General features: G+C 35.1%; 2 pseudogenes; one reads left to right on the forward strand and one right to left on the reverse strand.

The window, feature by feature from the left end:
- The window catches only part of LOC130222235 (oocyte zinc finger protein XlCOF6-like), a 134838-nt pseudogene that overhangs the window by 109098 nt on the left and 4044 nt on the right, over nt 1-21696 (forward strand).
- LOC130222042 (zinc finger protein 729-like) overlaps nt 6367-21696 on the reverse strand; it is a 632497-nt pseudogene continuing 617167 nt past the window's right edge.

Here is a 21696-nt window from a genome sequence, read left to right on the forward strand (position 1 = left end):
TAGGGACCATCAAAGTGTTACCAAAAAATGTAACGCTTTAATAGAATCGTATACAAACACTGAACACAACAACGAATAGCTTTATTTTCTCACGAGTAGCTAAAGTATGTTACCAGACTTGAGTAAACCTTGCGAGCATTAAGCAACCTGTAATTTATGGGGCTCCTCGTTCTTTCTCATTGACCGATAGCAACTTGCCTGCACAACAACCTCGTCGTTCACTATATCTGACACTGCATTCAAAGGAAAGAGGGGGTTAGCACAGCTTATGGACAACTACTAACATAAAACTAATCCTTCTGGATGTTAAAAAGTTAATCTTGCTTACAAACGACTTGATATTAGCATATACTGCTGACTGCGCATTACTGTAATCTACATAACAAATGCTTTTTGTAAGACAATTTTTCTGCACAAATTCTGCAAATCGGTATAATATTTTAAATGCTGTTTTGTTTAGGCTATGTCAGTTTTAGACAGGATTAGTAGCAAAAATCTCTCCACTGAAATAACTAACGTTAGAAGTTAACTACCGAAATACGTGAGACATAATGTTATCAATTTACTTACCCTTGTACTTAAAAACAAACTGTTCGAAGAACAACTTGTATCCCTTGTCCAGCTTCGAACCTTTCACCTTACTGTGGTCCTTTACCAAGCGAACAACGTCGTCTTGTCCAAATTTTGGCAAAGTTGACAGTGAGGATGTCATTCGATGCCTTGAAGTTGCCATGTTTCGGCGGCTGCTAGCAAAACCGGAACAAGCAACGCATTGCTTCAAAGGGCGCTTCCGGTGTTCAATTCCGCTGTGAAAAGGTCTATTGAATTATTCTGTTGTGACCTATAGTTGCTATGGTAACAACACATACATTTCTACAACTATAGGATATATTATACTATAATACACTGCAGTTTACTGTAGTAAAAATTTGAGTAATAAATACAGAATTTATTACAGTTTATCAGATCACTATATTTATAATGTGATATAGTCTTCATTAACAAAGGGTTGTAAATACTAGAATGTATACAGAGCAAGTGTATATTTTAATGCAGAACAATTATATAATGAATGTAATTACACATATGTACTGTACACGTGTGTGTGTCTAGGACTGACACGCAATTGGGGTAGTACCACGTGTTGCAGTTGTCGCACTGCACCATCATGTCTTCGTGGTGTCATGCAGGTCATGCAGATACAGTGAACCTCCACAAAAAGGGAGGTTCTTTCAGGTCTTGCTTTTGTTTTTTGGTATGTAAATACCGGAGCTGTTTTGTTCTTCAACGATCTGTAAAGCATTTGTCTCATATTGCGTTCCTGGAACTGACACTCCTCTGGGTTTGACTCCATCACATAATGCTGTAGCGAAGACCAAAGCAAATAATCCACAAGTGCTGTTTGACTGCTGCATTTCTACATCAGGGTTTCTGATAACGAACTGGGGTCCATGTGGTCGGATAAGCCAGGACAATTTTTGTTCTGTCTGCTTGAAGATGTTTGTGTCCAGGCTATCATTGATGTAAATCTCGTTGGATCCACAGAAAAGACTGATTGCCATTATCCAGTGGTTGTCATTTGCGTTCATTATTTGTACAAATGGTGTCTGTGACATCACACCCCCTCAATGAACACTTTGTTAGAGCAAACTGAACTGAAACCCATGTATGTGAGGAAACTTCTGAGCAATATAAAAGGAAGCTGCATCCACTTCATCACTGCTGAGCCAAGTGTATGGGTGAAGAATGCTAAACAATTGTTCTTGTTTCAGCTGTACCTCTTTCACCAATTTGTTGGCTGCAATTACTTCATTTGGTGAATAATGTCCCCTAATTGGTCCACGGGACTTTTGTCTTTGTGCTCTTTTTAATTTTTGACATCACAAATAGGCATACATTTTATTAATTATTGCACCTCAGTTGTCATCTCCAACTCCTATTCACCTCTGAAAATTAAGTCTTCCCTTTTTATTATGGAAATGTGTGTTACTGTTTTACTGTGGTAAATGAGATATATCAAGTTAGATTTGGATAAATCTATGTTTAGCAGTTTGTAACTTAAGGAAGTACACAATAATATACATTAAAATAGTTTATTTGACATGCTTATTGGTATGTTCTATCTTCATTTTTGTATCCAAATTAATTATACATATTAAGTTAATGTTAGCACACATAGTTGTCTGTCTTGTATTTGCACATACAATTAGTTGATAGTTTTAGCTCCAAAGCATCTTTGTCTTGACTTCCTGTCTCCGGGTCCTGTGCTGCCACTGATCTTGTCTGCTTATGTGTAGAAGTGCTGATTGTCTTTGGGGCAAAGGACCTCTACATTTTACAAAGATAATAGAAATTACTTTTTTATATATATATATTTGAGGAACTATTTACATAATGCATCCAATAAACTGGTTCAATCAACCATACTATCTCACAATCTTCTGAAATTGACATTATTACTGTGAAGCTGCTTTGACAAATTAATGGATTGATAAGGTTAACCATTTAGGTGCTTTTGCACACTGAAAATTGTTTTACCTGAAAAGCATTTTTGTCTTGGCTCCCAGCTTTTATTGTCTGATTGTGTCTGTTTCTGAATGGGACTGTTGTTTGTCTTTGAGGCTGTATATGCCTGCATTTTACAAAAAAAGACAAATATCTTTAACGAATGCTGAACTAGTTTGTATTTAAATGTGCTTCATGCTACCATTGTGTTTTAGAAATTAAATGGCTTGATGATGGAGGTCACGCAGACCCCTCCTTTATTTTGTTGCGCTGCCTCCACTTCTCCTTCAAGAAAAAGTGCCTATTTTTTAATATTTGTATAATTGTTATAGAATTCCAGAGAAGTTAAAGACAATATTCCCATTATTTACACAAAATATTTATGATGGTGTGGTTTCACAATAAAAAAGTTACACACTAACATATCTTGAAGCATAACACTTAACAAGTTTACATGTTTAAATACAATAAAATGTAGACTGTTTTACCTTTCTTTTTGTGATGCGTTGAACATCACTAAATTCCCTCAGAAGTGCAGTGTGTGTGTTTTTGTTGGTCATAATAAAGTCATCAAGTCTGGTCAGTCGTATTCCTTTGAAATGTATTTTCTTCAAGTCTGTAGTAACTGACAAACACAAGGGGGAGACAACCAACCATAAATATAATCTACAAAATCCCACTGACTCTTTTCCATAATTCCTTGTGTCTTGTATTCCTGTGTGCAGTGGCAGAGCTAGAATTTTTTTCACAGTTGGTGGCCAGGAGGTTGCCATGCACACACACAAACAAAATGAAAGTGTTTAGTAAACCCAAATCAATTTCATTACCAACATATAATTCAACTGCTGTGGGATCCAATGAAAGGTCTAGGGTATGTTTGAACCTGATCTGCCTGTTTGTGCTTCTTTATAAATAAGTCTGATATCTCACCCTTTCTTTTCATGTTTAATTGACCCTGTGTAAAAATATTACAATCTGGTTACATCTGATCCAGTTAGAAACACATTTATCCTAATTAAATATATCCATTATCATACCTGCACATTAACATCAGCAACCGATCTAAAAAACATTTTTCTGAAGACAGTATATGAGCTGGCTATTCCATTTCAGATAAATTTAACTCAAAAACAGCTAGCCTAAAATTACTTCCCCATATTAGCAAAATTAAATATAATAACTTGCATACATGCAGGGCTAGACTGGGAAAAAAACGGTCCTGGTATATTGGACCAGAGTGCCCCACTACATGCAATCAAAATGCTACCCATCTGTGCACGTCCTTAAATATGTTTAGCAACTCCTATTCTATAAAAGCACAGGAGCCATATTTAAAAAAAAAAATTTTTATTATAATAAAATTATAATCCACACTGAGTTATTTGCTGCACTTTTATGATGTTCCATTCACTTTTTTTTTTTAAATACTAACTTCATTAATATTTTTTTAAAAATCTGAAAATATTAGCTTTCACTTGTAATACTGAAAAATAAATATTATAATATGATATTTACACAATTTTTAAAATCACTCTCGCGACCCCTTGAAATTTTTTCTGCGGTTTATAAAATCCTATTCAATTATATTTTAGTTAATGTGTTTAAAGAGAAATCTAGATTAATACAGATTAATACATCACTATTTGCATCAATTTCGTCATTTGCAGTGTTTTAAGCAAGTGAATGAGCTGGGATATCTTTTGACGAGCGTTTGACTGGTATCACTGCTTGGTCAAATATTCTGAACATATTCAGTTTTTTGTACTTGCAGAACCAACTGTTGAGGTTACGTTAAGTTTCTTTACACATCCTAAATTATAAAGTTGTGAGGACAGTATATTAATGTGCACTTACCGCTGAATTAGATGATAAGGTCAAAATGGTCCAGCTTCTCCAGAAAACGTAGCCCTCTCTTTTGTCCTTTGACCATGTCTTTGTATTTTAACTGCGGTAGTGTTCATATATGAATGACATTTTCAGTTAATATATCAACCAACATGTATTTTACATTAATTCTGCAGCTGAAATAAGGAGACAAAACGGACAAAACACTGGTAAACGACCGTTAAGAAACTGCGTTTGTTTGTGGATCCTTGTTGTCAGAACAACGCGCGCATTGCCGCGAAGGCTCTTCTGTGGGAAACGCGCGCGCAAGTTCACCACAGTCGTGCCTCGTGGTAGCAAAATTCTAAAGCAAAATCATAAAATGTGTGAGCACGCATTCAAAGCAAGTGCCTTCGATCTTGTTCGTGCTCGAGAAAGAGTAGTATAAGTTACTGTAGCATGTAACTGCTTCATTTAAAAGGGTTTGAAAAAAACAGACTCAACTCAAGGAGTCGACTCCTGTCCTGGAGTCGATTCCGAGACTAGGTTCATTGAGAGTCGAGGAATCGACTCTCCTTCTCTACAGACTGATTTAGAAATCCAGTTGTTTTGCCATTGTACTCATGTACACAATATTAAATCTCATTACATTTTTACAGTCCATAAATAACGTTTTTTGAACCCAAGAAACAACATAAAAACATTATTTTAAAAATCTAAAAACTAAAAACTTTTCTAAAAACTTAATTATCTTTACAAATAAACTCTTCAAATTCTATTTAGATTACTTGTTTCCAAAAAACATCCCTGAATAAAAGTACAGCACAAGTGCAGCACAGTATTGCCACAGCATTGGGATATTAGATTATATATCAGCACAATGCACAAGTGTAGTAAAGTTGTACGTTAATATACTGCAAATTGTACTGTTGTTGAACTTATTGTAATTTTATTTGAATTTTATAATTCACTATTTTGCATTTGCACATTTTACTTCAGTTATCCTCCTTTAAACTGTTGATATACTGTAGTTTTGCTTCCGTTTACTGAAGTTATTTTTTGTATGGGTTTGTTTAGGCTATATTGTTTTGTAAGTATGAAATGTAAAAGTAACACACCGCTCTCCTAGAGGTGCACCCGTGGTAACATATATAGCACGCTTCAAAGGGAAGCTCCACAAAAATAACTACACTCCAACAAAGACTAAATATTTTTTTCTTTTGAAAGACGAGACTAGCGTGAATAGAATGATTTCAACAAAGAAACTCACCTCTTAAGCAAGAATCCAGGCAATCCAATCTGTAAAAACATTGGTCCACAACTTATTCATACATTGATAAACATCCACGGAATGCACTGTTATTATCCAAACTAATCCTTGCAGTATGTTCAGTGGAGTAGCGTCTCCAGTCATAACACTAAAGATTTTGGTCAACAAAATGGCCGCCGGTCTCTTGCGTTTTTGATTGACACTCCTTTGAGCCAATAGCTGAAAGGGGAGGTGTCACCACCCAATTAGCTCTAAAAAACTTGAGATGGTCCCGCCCTCTCTCTTATGAATGGGCTCTGTGGCAAAGACTTTGTGAATGAATTGGCCAGATATGCTTGTGATTTTAATCATGTTAAGATTATAAACGTAATGTTATTCATGGATTAAAGGGGTGGTCCACTACGATATCATATTTTAAACTTTAGTTGATGTGTAATGTAGCTGTGTAAACATAAACAGCATCTCTGAATGTAAATTGCTCAAAGTTCAACGCAAAGGGAGACCTTGGTTTTTACAGAGTTAGCTTAGCAAAGCCTACAAAAAAAATACTTCCGGGCCAGTGAGATCACAAACATACTTTTACTGCGCACACAATGCGCAGCTAAGGGGCGTAGCCAGAGGCACTGTAATGTTACAGCAGAGAAAGCTGAAATGCCGTTTAAACACTGCTATTTCCACAGAGCTTCTTCTGTTTCTGTATTTGAGCTTCCAAATGACACCACACGAAGACAGAAGTGCTTACAGTTCAATATTAATTATGTTCCAGAGAATTATAAAATACATAGCAAGCATGATTTGACAAAACACAGCTTCCAGAATCTCTCCCAGTTGATTCAGTTAAAATCTCCTCAAAGAAGGAGTAGCTCCAACAAGCAGAAGCTGTAGCCTGTGAGTTTTTATTTGTTAAAATGTATCATGACATGTACAGTGTCTAGCCTTAACGGTATTGTAGCAAAGATGTAAACAATAGGGAATACTGTTCGGCACCGCTCCATTATCATTATGTTTAAATATTCTAATAGTTCTTTTTTAACATATTCTACACATGTTAAATCATTCAAATGATTAGGGTTAAATCGCCAAAATGTCTTTTTGGGTTTGTTGTCCAGGTCAGGTACACTGTTAAATATACCCCTGCATGATCTGAGATGTCTCTTGTTCCTATTTTACAGTGTTTTATTTTATGTTGATCTGACCTAAACATAAAAAAAATAATCAATTCTAGAATAAGACATGTGGGTGGAGGTATATTCTTTTTTAGGAGGGTATATGTCTCTCCATACATCTATTAAGCCTTATTCTTTCATCATGAATCTTATTTGTCTAGTTTCTTTACTAATTTACTTATTTGAAGATGAGTCCAATTTAGAATGAAGTTGTACATTCCAGTCTCTCCCACAGATCAACGTACCCGAGGCCTCCTTGGCTATAATGGTAAATATTTTTTTTGAGAAATGCTTTGTCTTTTTCAGGTGGTTTATATATATTAAAGTACCTTCGATTTGGTCGATAGTTCCTTTTATTAGGTTATATCGTTCTTCTCTATCAGTAATCTTAGAAATTAATTGAAAGTTGGTTTTATTTTAGATTAATGTCATTACTCCTCATTTACGACCATTATTATATGAGGAAAAGAAAACCCTAAATCCCATTTTTCCAGAATCCCATTTTCCTCTTGCCAGAAGATTATCTGTTGCTTTTCTCTTTTCATTTTAGCCACTAGTTTGCTTCTTTTAATCGGATTTAGTAACCCATTAATATTCAAAGTAATTACTCTATATTCCTGTTTTTGCGTATACTATAATCAGATGTTATTGCGAAGATCACGGTGACCGGAATGTAAAAAACACAAACATGAATATCTTGAACCACATAAAAACCTAACATAACGAAAAAGGTCTCCAAACCTTGAAGTCTTGAAATAACTTCTTAATGAGAGGGGAAAGCTTTACTTCTCTAAAGGGCCCCTTCCTTGCTGTGCCTATTGCACAAAAAATGTTAACGAATATATTCAGCACCCATATCTGGCAATATTATATTCTTGTATTTCTGGCTAGGTTTTCAAGTTAAATATTTCTACTTTCTAATTATAGCACGGGATTTTAGTTGTATAAATTAGAATTCCTTCATGTCTTCCTACCAGTATGTTACTCAATGACTCGAGTCTTGGTGTGCTTTAATTGTTCATCTTGTGTTGTTGGTCAGTTCGGTTAAATACCATTCTTCCTTCAAACGATTTAAATGTCCATCATCGGTGAATTAAGTCAAGAAGTTTTACCAGTCTCTCAGAGTTCTTTGTTAGGAACTGTCAGGTTTTACCCTTCTTTCAAATGGAGCTAGTGTTGTCCCTTTGAAATTGACGTAGTTTTTCCCAGATCTTCACTTGATGTTTTTCCTTACTTTTCTTCCATGTCACTCCTTTTGCCAAGGTCTTTGTTTCACTTTCCCAGAGATCCTTACAATAGTTTCTTCTTCGCTGTTTATCAGTCCTTTTTCTTTCAGATCTCTTGATGCCTCCGTCATTGAATTGTACACGACCGGGCCGTTTTCCAGAAAGATTCTACGTTTCGCTGGCGGTGGTGTTTGGAACTTAATCCCCTTTTCTTTCAGAATTTTTCTTATCGGAGCAAAAGCCTGTCTTTTCTGTTGGATCTCAGATGGGTAGTCTTGGTCAAAAAAAAATCCTTTTTTCGTTCCAGTGTATTACTTTCTTTCTCCATGTGGAGGACCAGTTTCTTTGTTTTGTATTCCAGGAAGAATACCACCACTGATCTAGGGTGGTGTCAGTGGGTGGTTTTGGTCCGAGTGCCCGGTAACACCTTTGGCTTTTAAGGTCCAATTTGTCGAGTGACAGTTCCATTTTGATAATCTTTCCACCAAGTCTTATTATTCTAATTAGGATATTATTCCCTTTGCTTCCTTCCGGGATTCCAAAAATCCGAATATTATTTCTACATGATTCTAGATCTAACAGTTTCTCTTGTAAATTTTCTTGAATTTGGATGGTTTGATCGAGCATTTTTCATCTCAGCAATGTTCTCCTCCAATTCTCAAACTCGCTTCTCCACTTTGTTGACCTGCCGTTGCATTTAGGTCCGTGATAAGGCCATCCAGTTTTTGATTGACTTCTTGTTTAAAGTTACTTAGTTCCATTTTCACATGTTTTGAGAGAGAATCTTGGAAGGCGGTTAAATCACATTTAATATCTATCTAGAAAGCTTTGATGTCCGTATGTATTGCTGCAATGCTAGCTGACAGGCCATCAGCTATCCCGTCCGTCTCTGATTTTTATCTGTTGATTTCTCGTTTTTTTCAGGTCTCAATGGTTGTTTTTGTCCCCCTCTATGTTATTTAAATATGGTTTAGGTTATCATATATGATGTAAAAAGGAGGATTAATACCAGTGTGTATGGGAGCGCTCTTTCTATGCTGCTACATGTGTCGACGCCATACCGGAAACCATCCTATGTGTTTCTTAAGCTGCCCCAAATTAGTGAAACTCTGTACACACTGATCATGTCTAGGGTTTCTCTCCAGTGTGAATCGTCTCATGTGTTTTCAGGGTTCTTAAGTGAGTAAACCTCTTACTGCACTGTGAACACTGGTTTTTCTCCAGTGTGAATCCTCTTGTGCCGTTTCAATTCTGCAGCTGTATTAAAAGTCTTCTCACATTCCAAGCACATATACTCTCTCGTGTGGATCTTTGTGTGTTTATTAAGGTGTGATGATTGGCTGAAACTCTTCCCACACTGAGTGCATGTGAATGGTTTTTCTCTGGTGTGGATCTTCATGTGTCTATAAAGCGTTGATGATAAGCTGAAACTCTTCCCACACTGGTTGCATGTGAATGGTTTCTCTCCAGTGTGGATCATCATGTGTTGATTAAGGTGTGATGAGTGGATGAAACTCCTCCCACACTGTGTGCATGAGAATAGTTTCTCTCCAGTGTGGATCCTCATGTGCTGATTAAGGTTTGATGAGCTGTTAAAACTCTTCCCACACTGAGTGCATGTAAATGGTTTCTCTCCAGTGTGGATACTCATGTGGAGATTAAGGGATGATGAGCGGATGAAACTCTTCCCACACTGAGTGCATGTGAATAGTTTCTCTCCAGTGTGGATACTCATGTGTAGATTAAGGGATGATGATATCCTGAAACTCTTCCCACACTGAGTGCATGTGAATGGTTTCCCTCCAGTGTGGATACTCATGTGGTGATTAAGGGATGATGAGCGGATGAAACTCTTCCCACACTGAGTGCATGTGAATGGTTTCTCTCCAGTGTGAATCCTCATGTGGAGATTAAGGGATGATGAGCGGATGAAACTCTTCCCACACTGAGTGCATGTGAATGGTTTCTCTCCAGTGTGGATACTCATGTGTTTATTAAGGTTTGATGAGTGGCTGAAACTCTTCCCACACTGAGTGCATGTGAATGGTTTCTCTCCAGTGTGGTTCCTCATGTGTAGATTAAGGGATGATGATTGGCTGAAACTCTTCCCACACTGAGTGCATGTGAATGGTTTCTCTCCAGTGTGGATCCTCATGTGAATCTTAAGTTTGCTTTTGTTTGCCAAACTCTTTCCACACTGAGTGCAGGTGAAACAATTCTTGTCTCTCTTTTTCAAAATACCATCAGTCTGTAAATGTGTTTTGTCCTCAACTTTGACATGATGTTCCTCCTCTTTTCTCCCCTCATTCTCTTCAATTAGGTCTGAAATAAATAAATAAACAATAGTTTTCATTAAGTCTTAAAACTCTCATCAAAAGCTGAAAAGTGAAAAGACACTGGAAACATTGGCTACACACACTATGTAAAATAAATCAGATCATATTTTGTTCGGTCCATTAACGTGTACACATTAAAGCAGATTCAATTCAATTCATCTTTATTTATCTAGTGCTTTTACAATGTAAATTGTGTCAAAGCTGCTTAACATAGGCGTTATAGTAAATTGAAACTGTGTCAGTCCAGTTTTCAGAGTTTCTTACATAATTGATTATAAAAGTCATTTTGGTCGTATTGATCAGACACAGATTTGAAAGCTGTAAATGGCCTATTTTTATTCATATATATTCAAAATTACAACAAAATGTTTTTATAAAATTTGTAAAGCAGACAGGGAATACTTGTTCATTCTGCGCCTGACTGGTAAATGCATCAGAAAAAAAGTTCTGGGGTAACAGCTGAACAAACAGCTAAATATTTTCCTCACAGACATGAGACATACCTGTACAGCATCTGCATAAAGTCTGGAATGTGCACCTTTACCCTTATGAGCTGTTGGGTCATTTTCATCCATTCAGGGGTAATTTTGAGGCTTAATTTGGCCAAAACCTTGTCTGTGTTTCAGCAAACGGACTGATATTTGGGGACATCTTATTTTGACATATTCTGGGAAAATGCTTTGAAATAAATAAAAAAAAAAACCTCAATACACTCTGGGCAAATTTACTCCCTTTTCGTTATATTCATGGCTGTTTTTTCTCCATTGGCCTCTATTATAACAACATTTTTTTGATTGCAAAGCCATGACAGCATATAATCATGCATTTATGATTGTTGGTGTTTTCTGTGATGACAGTCAACATTGTTTAATTGGTCTCCACCCATGGGACGGCAATAAGGAAATGGGTGAGAGTATAAAGGAAGAGGAGGAGAGTTGAAGAGGGCAGATTTCGGCTCTCTGAATCACGCACAGTGGAGTTCTACACAGCCACTCTCTGCTGTATGGGAATGAGACTGTGCGCCACATCTGACAGGACCGAAGAAGCACGTGCACTTCCGTATATTATGCATAGCCTACAGCAGCCAAACAAAGGTAAATGATGTGTGGGAGTGTAATGCCCTTGGTTACAGCAGCTAAAATACAGATGCAATGGGACCCCTGTTTAGTTTATTGGCGCGACCCGTGCCAGTGTTTTGAGCTGCTGTGATGCATTCTCCCCCATCTAGAGTCTCATCCAACCTGACCTCTCCCGGAAGCTTTGCGAGTCTCCTGCAAATTTATACCAGCCACGTGATCCTCCAAAATAAGTTAAAATACTCGGAAATCATGGCGGCGAGACCGAATAAGCAAGACAACAGATCGCGAGAGGCACAGCGAGTAAGCGTTACATTTCTTCGGTTAAATAAATAGAGGGATTTGCACTCGCAATAACATTACTGCTCTAATTCTGAGTGATCTGCTGTCATTAGTTGGAGACCAGCAAAATATTTGAATGGTCCTGCATGTATTTAGGCCTTTTTACATATATAACAACTGAAAGTTCTGTGTTTTTGACAATATTGCAAGTTCACTAAAAGCTGGCTGGAAATATTAGATAAATAAAACTTTATAACATGAATATTTAATAATATACATTCTTGTAATACACTCATTGCTATAGTTTAGAGACTTCTTTCCTTTTAGTAAAGAAGTATTAGGTTTATAGGTGTGCATTTTAATTCTTATGCATCAAACATACGCTCCAAACTTGTTCTTGATTGAGACATGTTGAATTCTTCTTTCATCATTTGCAGTGTTTGCAAATTGCATTGTAATTTTTACATTTTTTTTTTCAAACTATTTTTATATCTGTGTTTATATCTGTGTACATATTATTTTCTGTGGTGGATCTTTACGCTGTGGCAACCCCTGATAAATAAGGCACTTAGCCAGAGTGAAATGAATGGATGAATTATTTTCTGTAAGGCTGCTTTTGGCCGTGACACGTTCACACCTAAAGAGGCGTTTAAGGTAATATATGCAGCACCTTTCATTTATTCTCTTCGGTAAGGCGAGATCTTCTCTTAAGGTTCATAATTAGAGGGAAAATGTGCTCAACGCATTATAAAGCTTGAAGCATTGGAATTAGTGCTCGGTATCAGCCGATCACCATGACAAGGAATCTGTACTCAATATCAGCAGCAAAAATCCTGATCAGAACATCCCTAGCTTTAACCCAACTTGGCTGTTAGAGCAGCAATACTGCCCCTTGCTGTACAAGACTGATCTTGGTAAGTCAGTAAATACACCCTTAGAAAAAAGAAGTATACTTAAGTTAAGGTCAAGTATAAAGTATACTTTATTTAGTAAGTAATTAAGCCCAAGATACACTACAGTGACTAAAGCTGCACACTTTGTAGATAAAAAAAAAGATAATAAAAAAAGTAAATGTTTAGCTTGTACAGTTCAAATAATTGTTGTTTTTTTACTGCTGTCATTCAAAAGAAACAAATTAACACCATGACTTCTGTGTCAGTGTCAATCTGAACAGCCATGCCGTGCCCCTCCCCAAACTGTAAACCTAGAGGAAACACTGAAACCGATATTCCTTTCCAGTTATCGGTGTTTTGTTTTCGTGGAGTGTCAGTGCACTTTACTGATGCATTTCTAAAAACAGTTCGCAGAGAGAGAAAAGAGAGAATACCTACACTTTTTATTATCCTTATATTGCAAAAGCACACACGTTTGTTGGCATTGAAAGTGTACACAATAAAAACTAGACACTTAACAGATTCAATTGATGTATTGAACTTATCTGTACGATTAAAACTGAAAGTGTAATTTAAGTTCTTTTTGGCGTTATGAGGAGAAGACGCATCAAAACGTGTATACGCGGTCTTCGACCCCTGGGGGTTAAACACCTATATGTATGTCGCAGTTAATGACGTTATGCAAGAGTCTAATTGTTGTTGTTCTGAGATTATAAGTAGAGCAGTATACAAACTTTTGGCGAGTGTTAAAGCTGGCCTCTGCTGAGGAAACTGCAAACTATCTACATTAAACTTTCTTTTAAGTAAATCTCTGACTCCTGCTCTCCTTCATCTGATAGACTGGTCTTTTTTGGGTTAAAATTGTTGGTCCCCCTACAAAGTGTATTTATGCACACACACTATAATCTGCTGTTTTACTCCACTGAACTCTGTATAAAAGACAAAAACTTTTTTGAACAGGCCTATCTAAAGGGTTAATGCAGCCAACTGATGATCAACAGTAAAAATGACACATTTTACCTCTTCCCAACAGGGAAAACACCAACAATCTAGAATGCATGATTATTTGGTGGCATGGCTTTGCGGTTAAAAAATGTGATTGTAATGGAACTAAATATTATTATCATGATAACGATATTTGTGGCCCACAATCAATAAATAAATATCGTCACAATGTTACAGTATAAACACCAAGCCAATATTTTAATGCGTGGAGTTTACAGATTATACTGCTACACAAGCATGAGGTGACTGCATCTAGATTGCAAGTGTTTTTTTGAGGAATGTAATGTTGATCAGGTAGCATTTCTCTGTTTAGTTCAAACTTCCCAAGGTAACACAACAAACCTCATTAACCAGCTCAAAAGCCAACACAAAGTGGCTGTCATCAGTGGATTAATGAGCTCAGGAGAATTCTGCTTTGCATTTTTTATGCATTACTAACATCACTAAAACAGACATTTATTTTATAAGTCAACAAAATATTAGTGGAGATTCAGCAGTTTGTTTTTTTTTTTTTTTCTGACGCGTTTGCCAGTCATGTAGACAGAAAGACACTATCCAATTGTTTCAATATAAAAAAAAGTAATTGTGGCCCTATTGATGCAGGTATTCAGGTTAGTTTTCATCAATCTGATGCAACTTTTATCATTTACAAGAAAAAAAATGGTATTAAAAGTTTCAGATCAATTAACTGAATTTATAAAAAGACTAGCCTATTTTATGCATGAAATAATGAAATAGATAACTAATTTCCTTTATATCTGATTAGACCATGCTCTTTATTCAGTTTTAATAGGTATATACACGCTTATTTTTAAATAACATGATTAAAAACACATTAAAGACTAAACACATAAAATAAAACATTCACAAAGGTGTATCTTATAGAAAAACACCAATTGACGGGCGCTGCTTTCGGTTTTAAAACAATCAAGCAGATTTTTATAAAATCTAATTTGCAGAAGAGAAATGACAAAAATTTAGCAAAAGGAAAAGATTAAACGTATCGGGACAGTTAAAAGAACATTCTACTTTATATATTCTTTCGACTCAATACAAAAGCTAAGATTATGAATGACGGAGTGTAAAGCAGTCTCTCCTGCATGCTTCAGCAGCGCGTTCCACTGTTTATGAATGAGGAGGGGGAGAGAATGCACAGTTTAGTTTCATCTCAAGATATTGAAATAAAAACTAAGACCGAACTGCTCATCACACTCAAAAAGTTAAACTAAAATGCACAACTGTTGTTAGTTGCACCCGCGGGAAGCACAAAGAACCGAACACGCAATTCTTTTAATTCAATATTCGTGAAGTATGTGACCCAACCGCAGATGCTTTGTCATGTTGGTCGCGACACTCTTTTTTATAACTTATTAGTTTATTACAATAATTACACTTAGCTTTGCCATCGTTCTTCACCACATGTAGCCGCTCTTTTGAGCACATCTTGCGATCCATCTCTAATCAAATGTTTAGATTATTATAATAGTTGCTCTCAAGCGGCAAAGTTCCTGGCAGAGTAGCAGGTGAAAAAAATGTGTGAGAACTAGTAACAACTACTAGAAACAAGTTTTAATCCATAAAGAAGTTCATGAAAAAAAAGAAATTGTGATCAACGTGTGGGATTTGTGATCAAATTGTGATCCTGGAGGGCCGATGTCCTACAATGATTAGTTACAACCCCAATCAGACACACCTGGGCTAGCTAATCAAGCTCTTACTAGGCTTTCTAGAAACATTCATGCAGGTGTGTTGAGGCAAGTTGGAGCTAAAAGCTGCAGGACACCGGCCTTCCAGGACCGAGTTTGGACACCCCTGTACTAATCCAACACGATCACTGTAATAGCAGATATCTTCTACGAGAATACTGTATATCGTCAGCTCAGTTAAACTTGTTTTAATCTATTGTTTTTATTTATTTTGTGTAGCCTCAGTGCTCAAGGACGCTTTACAAAAAGTAGGAGAACAAGAAAAGCAACAAACTTAAGAGGGTAGAGAAAATGGGAGACTAATAATACATAAAACGAAAGACAAAAGACATGAGAACAAGTAGAAGGAAAGAAACTCATTCCTGTCTTTCAATGAGTGCTTATGTGCATTTAGGAGAACTAGGCAGCACACTCAGGGCTGCAAGATGGATTTAATTTAGTATTCTTATTATTAAAATATATCTGAATGAGGATCAAATGACTGAGTTGGTCTTTGAGAATGAAAACCAACCTGTTTGTTCCTGCAGATCTTCATTATTGACTGTGAATGTTTCTTCAATCTTCACATCTTCATTCTCCTCTTTAATAAACACCATCTTTATAACAGTGTGGAGATCAGTCGCTTCAGCAGGAGTTTTTCTCTGTGTTTGGACACTTTATCCTGTTTAAAATGAATAAAACAATAAAAATGTTCTTTTTAAAATAAATAAAACAAATGAACAGAAACAAAATAACTTCTCTTCAATTCTTGCTTCAACAGTTTCTTTTAATGAGAGTAATTAACAAAAAGATGAAAGAAACAAGAAATCAAAAAGAAATCATTGAGGTAAAGTTGGTTTTATATTCGCACATTTGTTCAGTGACAACTTGTGACATGGTCCCTGTATTGTTTACCATGGTACTTTGAGTCTGAAATCTCATCTAAGTAGGACTTGAAAACAACATTACTATTTATTTGACTGTGAACAATGTTGTATTTTGATAAGATGATTTCCCTGTTTAGAATTAGCAAATAATTATATACAAAAGTTATATTCAGTTAGTTTAGGAGAAAGTCTGAATGTGCGAATATAAAACCAACTTTACCTCAATAAAGAAATCAGGTAAGTCCGAGCACAAAGCAATAGCCACAAATGAGCTGATTAAAACCAGTACTCCATTTTTGTATATACAGTGATGTATACATAGAATGAACTGACATTATGCTATTTAATGAATTAAACCTTCATTAAAACATTTATTATACACATTTCTATTACTTTATTCAAACAGAAGCCATCGATTACTGTGAGTAAAATCGTACTCCGTTTTATAAAGGGTAAATAATATTGTCAACAACAGCTACATATTTTGCACCGGAGGGAAAACCTGAAACTTAAATCAATCGCTTTATATCTGTAAAAGCTTTAAAACAAACCTTTCACCACTTGAATCACATCGCGGGAGCAGCGCAGCCTTATGACGTCACACGCAACGCCAAAATAAAAGTCCTTTTTGTTTAGCTTTTTTGCCATTTGCAGTTATGACTTATTGATACATTTCTTCCTCGTTTTCCACTTTACACAACATATATGCTTTCTCTCACACAGACACGGATATTCAGTATTTAAAGTTGATCAAAACCTTTAATCTAAACATTTTTAAGACAATTTTGAAAAACGTTTCAGGGTCATTTTATCACTATAAAGTACTTTGAGACATCAAAATAAAAAAAAAGGTTTGAGATTTTTGATTTAACCACATAGTTGTTGTATTTATTAGACCTTAGGCTGTAAGAGATGAATGTTGGTCAAGCTCCTGCACTTTATACAAATAAAGTATAGTATGTGTGTGTATAAGTGTTGTGACATAAAAAAAAATGAACTAATTAACAATAAAATATTAAAGAAAATAAAGTGTCAATAACAATGCATACATGTCCACCTTGTCAAGGAAGGATTTGTGACAGGGTGGATAATGACAAGGAAGACATTTTTGGCTAAAGATAGCATTTATTCAACACATGTTGTACCTGCAGCTGGTAAAGTGTTTCCCTATTTAAGCTCTTTGTATACGGTTTAAAAGCTTTATTTTTTAATTCTAAGTTTTTATTAATTAATATTTCACTCTGACAGGGTGGACATGTTAAGCTTGACAACATTCAGTTTTAAACACAACATGAGGAAAAACAGGAAACATAAGTGTAGATATTTACTGTGTGCCCAGCAGATGTTTAAACCTCCTCTAAAAAAAAAGCAAACTGGGCACGGGGATGCTAATGAGTACATAAGAGTACATCTTAAAGGGGCATTTACCACATCATGACAGTGTGGACAGCGATTTTAAGGACACATGCAAAATGATTAATGATATTATTAAAACAAAATAAAAGTTATTAAAATGACTTATCTTTAAAATAACTTGTTAAACACAATACGAATATTTAAAAAATCTTTTTTAAATTTGATCTAATTTACCTACTTTTTAGACTCACTGAAGTTGAAGTCTCAGCAGTGTGTGGGACATGGCAAAATCACATCTATTCAATGAAAGAATATGGCAAAAACAGACAAAAACATATTTCAAAACACTTATAATTCTACCCGCATGTGTGTAAAGGTTTAACCAATTATATAAAAACATCAGTTTCATTATTGTGCATTATGTTCATATAGGACAGATTCTTGTGGGACATCAAAGGCACTTTATAGTGATAATGACCCAGCTAGTAAAACTAAAACATGTAGTAGTAATGGGTACTTTTTACTTAAAGGGCACCAATTTGACCCCTTTTCAAGATTTAAGAAAAGTCTTTTGTGTCTCCAGAATGTGTCTGTAAAGTTTCAACTCAAAACACCCATCAGATTTTTTATTATACATTTAAGAATGTTGAGATTGTCTGCTTTAAACACTGAGTCTTAGTGGATTAAAAAGTTTTTTTAATTGTCTTAAAATGTTTAGAGTAAAGGTTTTGATCAACTCCAAATGCTGAATATATAAGCCATGACCAGGAATTTCGCAGATTTTTAGCCCATCATTAATTCTGTTTATTTACTTGAGTAAATGTGTGTAAATCTAAATTTATTCAGTCATTTTCTTTTTGGCTTAGTCCCTTTATTAATCGGGGGTCGCCACAGCGGAATTAACCGCCAACTTATCCAGCATGTTTTTACGCAACGGATGCCCTTCCAGCCACAACCTATCTCTGGGAAAAATCTAAATTTATTCAGTTTTTAAATTACAGTAATATTGACTAATATGAAAATGTTCATCTGATTTATGTACAATGCAGTTTGTAATGCAATATTTTCTCCTTTTAGTAGATATATTATGTGAGAGACTTGCTTTTTTTACCAAATAAATTGAATCTAATTGATACAAGTTAAAAAGATATTATTATTTTTTTATTATTTCACATATTAAGGTTTTAGTTATGATACTCCCAAAATAATTTCACAGAAATCCGCAGATTTTTACCAAAATTCTCCGCAGAAATAGCAAAAAAACGTCCGCAGATTCTATCTGGCCCTAGCCATGACCTCAACAGTAAGTGGCAAAAAAAAAAGCTAAACAAAAATGACTTTTATTTTGGCGTGGCGTGACGTCATCAGGCGGCGCCGCTTCAGCGCTGTGATTCAACTGGAGAAAGGTTGTTTTAAAACGTTTACAGATATAAACCGATTTAATTAAAGGTTCAGGTTTTTCACCCGATGCTAAATTGTGTTCCTGTTGTTGAAAATATTATTTTAACTCTTTATACAACGTAGTATTATTTTACTCCTACGTAAATATTGGCTATTGTTTGAATAAGTTACAGAAATCTGTGTAGTGTTTTAATGGAACCTTTTGCCTGATTTCTTTTTGTTAATTACCCTCATATAAAGAAACTGTTGAAGCAAGTGTTGAAGAGAAGTTATTTTGTTTCTGTTCATTGTTTTATTTATTTTCAACAGGACATTTTTATTGTTTTATTCATTTTAAACAGGATAAAGTGTTCAAACACAGAGAAAAACTCCTGCTCAAGCGACTGATCTCCACACTGTTATAAAGATGGCGTTTATTAAAGAGGAGAGTGAAGATGTGAAGATTGAAGAAACATTCAGTGTCAAACAGGAAGATCTGCAGGAACAAACAGGTTAGTTTTCATTCTCAAAGACCAACTCAGTCATTTGATCCTCATTCAGATATATTTTAATAATAAGAATACTGAATTAAATCCATCTTGCAGCCCTGAGTGTGCTGCCTAGTTCTCCTAAATGCACATAAGCACTCATTGAAAGACAGGAATGAGTTTCTTTCGTCACTTGTTCTCATGTCTTTTGTCATTCTTTTATGTATGATTAGTCTCCCATTTTCTCTACCTTCTTAAGGTTATTGCTTTTCTTGTTCTCCTACTGTTTGTAAAGCGTCCTTGAGCACTGGCGCTATATAAAATAAATAAAAACAACAAATAAAAAAAAGTTCAACTCAGCTGATGATATTTGACCTACAGTATTCTCATAGAAGATATCTGCTATTACAGTAATAGTGTTGGCTTAGTACTTTCCATTTGCATATGTCACGTTAATCACAATTCCCTTTTTTCATCAACTTCTTTATGGGTTTAAACTTGTTTTTAGTAGTTGTTACTAGTTCTCACAGATAGTATCTGAGTTAGAATTACATCATTATTATAATAACTAATTACCAGGGCTATTGTGTTTAAACAGGGTTTCTGTGGGTTCTTAAAATGTCTTATTCCAAAATTTTAGGCCTTAAAATTCTTAAATTTACTGAAATATTGTGTTGTAGGTCTTAAATCTTTTTTAAACAAGTCTTCATTTTCCTTTGTTCATGTTCTGCGACCCAATCTGGCCAAAACATATACAATCACCAACAATCCATCTCAATAAAACTTTAAACGTTTTATTCAAAAATGTCATTTTAACTCTATTTATCGTAATGGTTTAATTATTTTCCTTATACAATAACATTTGTTTAAATGTGCTCCATGTTTTTACTGCTGAGGACATCGACCTGGACAGATTGTTGTGCATAGGTTTAGTTTATTATAGTTTTTAAAACTTTTAAAACATTTGTTAATTTTTATTATTTTTTCGAAGAAAGTTTATGTTGGAAAAGTGTATAGATATAAGTAAAGCTTGCTTGTTTTTAAACAATATATAACATCTTTTGCTAAGAAATATCTAAAATATATGTTTTTATTATTAATTTATTATTATTATTATTATTATATGTGTTAAATCATAATATTTTTTAACGGGCAAATAAAAATCTTTTAGATCTGTGGCATTTGAAAAATTTCTTTGCCTTTAGCCCTTTATGAGTATACAATTTTATTCATAATGGTCTTGAAAATGTCATAAAAGTCTTGCATTTTACTTGGTTGCTGGTCTAAATTATGTAAACAAAAAGGGGATGCCCCCTATTTTAAATTTGCTAAATGAAATGGACACTAAAAGAATTAATTATTATAAATCATTGTACAGTATTCTAAACTATGTTGCTGTGGGACGACATAAGACAAAACGAGCAAATTATAGTGGAACAATAACTTTTAGCATTGCAGTGATTACAACTAGCCAACAAACTAGTCTAAAAATGACTTTTTCTCCTTAAGAAATGGATTACAACATGCTGATGATATGCAAATATTTGAGTGTAAAATTTCTCAAAAGAAAATATATTGTGCTTAAAGGGAAAAATATTTCTATTTTAACCCATACGTTAAAAAAGATTATATTTTAGAGCAGTAATCACAGTACCGTGAAACTGTGATATTTTTATTTAAGGTTATCATACGGTCAGAATCTTATACTGGCCCATGCCTAATGCTGCTTGATGTTGCAATGTCATATTTTCTTATTTTATTATTTTTCTTTGTATGTATAGTCATGAACACACTTGTTTGTAGAGCAAGTAGTGTGACCGTTTATTAATCCTGGTCATTTCTCCAATAGGCAACTGAATTGGAAGTGCTAAAACAATAGCATGAGATCAGGTCACTGACATAAATGACAATTTTTGTATGTCGCTGTTTGTCATTGTGCTCTATTTATCCTGAGAGCTGATGCTGAGGATCCTTAGGGCTTTTCACACTTGAAACTCTTAACCCTGGGTCAATCTAACCCTCGTTATCAGAATCCTGGGTTATCTGTAATCACGTTCCACACTGCTCATGCTATACCTGGTGTTCATTAACAGACGGTTCACATTCCCTAACCCCGGGTTAACATTACTATTTGTATATTTACGTTGTCACTGTCCCTGATTGGACAGGTAACCTTTTTAGATAGCTTTTCTGCATCTTGTCGGGTATATAAAATGTCACCACATAGGTCTTCATCTAAGCCTCAGGACATGCACAAAGGCAAGAAAACAAAGACAAAAGTACAAATGAATGAAAACTAGAAGCAAAGTATGTCATC

This window comes from Danio aesculapii, chromosome 4 (genome assembly GCF_903798145.1).
Source record: "Danio aesculapii chromosome 4, fDanAes4.1, whole genome shotgun sequence".
NCBI lineage: Eukaryota > Metazoa > Chordata > Actinopteri > Cypriniformes > Danionidae > Danio > Danio aesculapii.